This window comes from Xenopus laevis, chromosome 7S (genome assembly GCF_017654675.1).
Source record: "Xenopus laevis strain J_2021 chromosome 7S, Xenopus_laevis_v10.1, whole genome shotgun sequence".
Classification (NCBI taxonomy): Eukaryota; Metazoa; Chordata; class Amphibia; order Anura; family Pipidae; genus Xenopus; species Xenopus laevis.
The window spans coordinates 40,014,838-40,020,990 of NC_054384.1; positions in this window are offsets into that span (position 1 = coordinate 40,014,838).

The window sequence follows — 6,153 nt, forward strand, 5'->3', positions numbered from 1 at the left end:
ATGACATCAAGTGGCACAGGATGGTGCACACCAGCCCTTTAATGGCAGGTGTTGCAAATTTTTACACCGTGTGGTTTTGATTTGTACATATTTGTTAAAATTAAAAAAAAAAATTAAAAAAGTAGATTGTCTTTTTTATAGCAGTTGCATGCAATTTTTAAGCTCCCCTAATTAAACTACGCATGGATTATCTTACTGAGCTTCTTTGTACAGCACTTGCCCTAGGAAGACCTATAACACCACATACAGTATGACTTACATCATGTATATTATAAAATATGAAGGAGAGTAAAGGTATTAATTAACTAACTAACTAACCATTATTTTGCGTAGTCCCCTAAGGTTTTGGCCAGATACGAGTTTGGCTTGATTTACAGTTGGCAGTAAAAACATCAGGTTTCCATTGCCTCAGGAATAAGACATTCCTGGAGCAAGGCACCACTATGAGCATCCACTAGTACTGGGAACTAGTTCTACTAATGAGTGAATCTATCCAGTTGCTGCTAAAAAAAAGTTTCATAACGCAAGTCAATGGGCTTTATTTTCAAGTAATATACACTGAAGGCCTGAGCATTTTTTCACAGAATTCTTTCCTGCACAAAATACACTGAAGTCAATAGGCATTTTATTGCTGTGCTTTTTCAGACAAAATTAATTTACAGCTGTATGTACCAGACAGTAGACAATCTGCGAAATAGTGTTGCACTCACATAGCATTTCACTATGTCATTTTAGTAATGGCAGCTTGCAAAATACCTTGAATTATAAACATAAGAAAACTGACATGCTTCTATTCTTTGGTTGATCTTACTATCCCTTTAATAAAAATGTGATATCTTATCAGTGCAATAACTTTCTGCAAAAATACTTTAAAATGGAAGAGTCCAGGAAATAGACTGTTGCCAACTGCATGAGAAAGGAGAAGCAAATAAAGCATAAACTTTATTAAACACTATAATCTCAAACACTAATGCACTAATCACTTTTGATTGTTATTGACTTTGTACATGGGATTCAGCTTTACTTAAGAAACTGGTGCAGTATCAAGATGACATCTGTGTTAGCATTTCTTTTTATTGCAGACATAAACTGAAATCCAATCTCAAATGCATTGTTTATATTAATGGGACCTGAAGGTCTGTGTCATGGTGAGTATGGTCATGGTTTCCTTATTTACTGTTCTATATTTGGTTTGGAGCTAACTACTCTGGGCAAAGACAGCGGTGTTTTCTTTGGGGCATGTGGGGGGCATGCTGGTATGCAGGTTGCTATAACGTCACTTCTCAAATTATGTTATTAGAGTATGTTGTGCCGCCTAGTATCTAGATGCACTAATCTTATTTTTTATGTATATACTAGCTATAGCACAAGCAATGAACAAAACACTTGTAATATTAGGGGTCCAGACCCATGCATAGCAACTTTCGGGGGGAATCTGCTTGCACCCTAAGCCAGACGGTTTCATTTGGAGGGATTGAACTTTACAGACTTTGATCTTTTTTTAACCCAATTTAACTAAGTAACTATGTAAATATGTTACTATTAGTGACGGACTAATCTGACCCATTTTGCTTCACCAAAAAACTCATCAAAATTCATTGAAGTCAATGGGTGACAATTGTTTTTGACTTGCGACATTAAACAAATATTTTCACCCTTTAGAATCTATGGGCGTAATTTTTAAGGCGAAACTTGGGGAAAATTTTGCACATCACTAGAAACTATGGGGCAGATTTACTAAAGGGCAAAGTGCCCATTGCTAGCGACAATTTGCCATCTGCCATGAAATCATCCTCCGTCATCCTGACCCTCTGTTACCCTTCTTCATCGAGGTGGTTGCTTCTGATGTTAGGGCCGGTGACATTCTTTCCCAAAGACACTCTGCTGATGGGAAGTTAGACCCGTGTGCTTACTTATCCAAGAAATTCTCCCCAGTGGAGCAGAACTACCATATTGGGAATCGTGAACTCTTGGCAGTAAAGCTTGCTCTTGAGGAGTGGCATCATCTCTTGAAGGGTGCCCCACATCCATTCACTATTTACACTGGCCATAATAATCTGGAATTTATACAGACTCTCAAAAGACTGAACCCCCGGCAGGCAAGGTGGGCTATCTTCTTTTCCAGTTACAACTTTGTTCTGACCTATTGCCCTGGCTCAAAGAACCTGAAAGTGGACACACTTTCCAAAAGTTTTACCCCTGAAGATTGCCATACCGAATCCTGTAATTCCTCCCGCCAAAGTCATTGCCTTCTTGTTCCTTCACTAGACCAGTCAAATCTTGTCTGGTCAGTCCTCCACCAGATACACCCATTGGAATGTTTTTTGTTCCACCTGAACACCGTCTTCATATTTTGCAGCAGACTCATTGTTCCAAGAAGGCTGGACATCCTGGCACTGAAAAAACTTTAGAGCTATTGAATCGACTTGTCTGGTGGAGAACCATATGAAAGGATGTCAAAGACTTTGTTGCTGCGTGTACTGTTTGTGCCACCTCCAAGCCAAGCTATTCTCAGCCATTCTCATCCCAGCAATCTATTAGAACCCTTACCCATTCCCTCTCGTCCATGGACCCACTTAGCCATGGACTTTATAGTGGAGTTACCACCCTCAAAAGGGAACACCTTCATTTGGGTGGTTATTGAGGATATTTGATTGAATACAAGGGAGGGGATGGGGCAACGAACGACAGTGGGCCTAGGGGCACCTGCTATGTAAATGTGACCCTGAGGTTACTGGGAAATTCCCTTAATAGCAGTGCCTCCAGCTAGTCGGTTCCAGGGATACATCTACTCATGGCCCCACTAGGAAAAAATAATTAAACACACACCTGCAGTTTCCAATATAACATTATATAAACTGAATGGGGAAAAATGGCAAAATGCAATTACATCTCAATAATATTCCTGCCCCGGGCATCCCCTGTCATAGTTCCAATTCTGCCACAGTCTTTACTAGGCAAAGTCCCACACTCCACTGCTGGTGGACAAAGAGAGTCACGGTCCCTTTCCTTCCAAGAGCTCTTAAACTTTCCCCAGGTAGCACTACCTGCCCTAATACCTCTCCTATTTGACAGAGGTAGTTGCTCCCACATAGCAGGCACACAAATTATCAAACAGGGACACATGCAATAAGCCGCCTCTTGTAACTTTAAGAGCCAAACTTCTGGGTTTTAACCGGAAATTCAGCTCCACTAGTGCAGAGAGCGCAATTTCGCTTAATGCACTAGCGACACTGTCCCCTTAGACCCGCTCCGACGATAATTTTTAAGCGCGGAGCAGGAGAGGAGGGGGGCGGCATCTTGGCTACTGCCTCAGGCGGCAGCAGCCCCGGAATTGGCGCTGCTAATACTAGTTTGAGCAAACCCTAGTATGAATATAAAGGGCCACTTATCCATCAGAGATTGGCCATGTTTGAAAATCTTATGTTTAACTGGCAAGGAGCTTCTCTTCATTTTCTCCTGAAGCTGTTTGCTAAATGATCAAACCGATAGAAAGAAGTCCATGGTTGTATACCTGCAAGTACTGTCCCATGTAGGTCACATTGAAAGGCTTATTCCAGCATGAGTTATAGTATTAGTATTTATGCGTATTGCGACTTGTGGAATCTGACCAATATCAGTGTATTATGGCTACATACTGCAGAGAAACACAAGCCAAGAATCCATTTCTACGCTGCCACCCTGATCCCTGATATGATTGCACCCAAATACATTGCCTCAGCTCGGGTGCAGACAGATGCAGCAGATTTCAGCACCAATATTAAAGATATTGCAATTTATGCCTTAATCCGCTATGTCTGCATGCGCCCAAGCCAAGGCAATTTATTTGGGTGGCAGGAGAGCAGCAAAAGAGGAGTACATTTTTGGCCTGCGTTTATCTGCAGGGAAAGATCTGGAATGTCTGGCCTAGCCTAAGAGGAACTGATTATTCTGGCTGGCTTAATTTATGATTAAATGCTAACATATAGTGTATGACCCCTTGTATGGTAGCTATTTGTTTTTGACCACCTTAATCACTAGAGTCAGCGATTTACAATATGAAAGTGACATACAGCAGGGCTGAATTCTTTCAGATGACAAAAAAAAAAGGATCGGTTCAGAAGACACACTAATACTGTATATGGTTTTAATTCTAGAAACTAATAGAAAAATAATGAACGCTGTATAAAAGGATTATGCTCCTCTACAGTGTTAGAGCATGTTTGTAGCAATGACTGTTACTCTTTTAAGCAAAGGAATTAAAATAAGACTACAATATGAAGGAATATACATTGCTAGAGAGACTGCAACCAAATGAAATTTTGCTAAAGAAAGGGAAAGCCAAGCTATACCACAGAGTCTATGAAAAGAAGGACATTTTCTTGTATATGCATTAGCATTCTCAAAAGGTAAATATATGCACAGAGTTCCATGGGATAGGGGAGCAGATTAATTAAAATTCAAGTTAAATTTTTATGCCATATTTGAGGAAAATTGCAAGTGATCTTTTTTCCCTGAAAAGTAGCAACAGAAAATGAAACCATGGAAAAATGCAATCACACTTTTTGCTGTAACTCTGAAATTTGTACCATTCAAAGTACATTCAGATTCATTAGAAGTCAATGGGAAGTCAATACTCAAGCAAGTGTAGTCGACCACCGTTACAGCATGTAGACATTCAAAACCTATATTTGGATGTAGTTCCAGCAGGGCAAATTGGACCAACAGTTTTAAAGGTAACTGCAAGACCACCTAGAGAAGCAGGGACTCCGGGTCAAAGAGAAAGGGGATAGAGAAATCAATGGTATACCAGATAACCAGTTAAAACACAAATACCTCTGGGGCATGGACAACAGGCAACTGAAAGGATACATATTGGGGCTATCCCGGGGCTCCAGGCAAAACCAATCCACATCCTCCCTACTAAGGTCGCCGAAAACTTACTCTGGCAGTTGGAACGTGTTGGGGTCCATTCATAAACCGTTCCATGTAAGAATGAACACACTAGCATGAATATCACCCAACTGAGTCCTTGTGGCATCACGTGATCGAGGACCCCAATTGAGACCTGACCGAAAGTGCGGTTCTTCCCAAAGAAACCCGGGGGACACTGCGAAAGGCACCACAGGCATAGTGGAAGCTGGAGATAGAGGGGTAAGTGGTCCTGGAGCCCTGGGGGCCCCTTATGCAACATGCTACAAACACTGCACAGCAGTACCAGCACCCCGGCCCAAACAAATCCCACTTACAAAACAGGAACTACCACACAGGACACAAATAAACCCTGCTGGGTCCTGAAGGCACAGTCCTGGCCCACAAAGTTAGCTAGCAAGGACAAAAAGGACTTTGGCTAGACAGAGGAGTGGGTGAGGACCCGGGATACCCAGTAAACAACTACAAGGGGAGCTCTGCACTGAGCAACAACCCCCACACCTAATACAAATGTCCAAGGGCAATTGATGCAACAAAACAGGAGCTTTTTAACAGCGCCCTACTCCCACTGGAAGATATACTGGGCAACAAACCCACTACTAACTGGAGCTCTAACTCCAAAGACAAATCAGGATCCTTTTTAAACCAAGCGCTGTGCAACTCCTGTAGCACACAGAGAGTAGCATACATACTACTTACACTTTCAGCAGCATGCCCTAGTGGATGAATATCGAGCCATAAAAAACCAGGGCAGTTACTCATCAGCATAAATGTAACCACTAATCCGTGCCCTTTATACTGATCCATCAAATCTGCCGAGTCTCATATTTTGCTTGACTATTCTTATAAAGATTTAACTGTACTACAGCAAGACCAAAAGGAAATATGGGTAAATACGGGCCAAAACTCAAAACTGATGCGGCATCCCACCTAGAGAGATATGCATACAGCTCCCAACAAGAGACAAATAAGGAAGGAATAACGAGTCGCCACCATTCTCTCCACATTTAGACCAAGCACCCCCTGAGCCAATGCTAAGCGAAGTACTAGGGGCAAAACTGGAGAACTGCACAACAGCCACTGCTCAGCTCGAAGAACTCAAAATAGACATATCAGTGCTGAGACAAGACTTGCAAAATCCAAGGAAGAGAACAGCAGAGGTGGAACACAGAGTTTCATCCCCCGAAGATCAAGTATCTCCCCTACAAAACACTATAAGAGGACTGCAACAACAACTCCAAA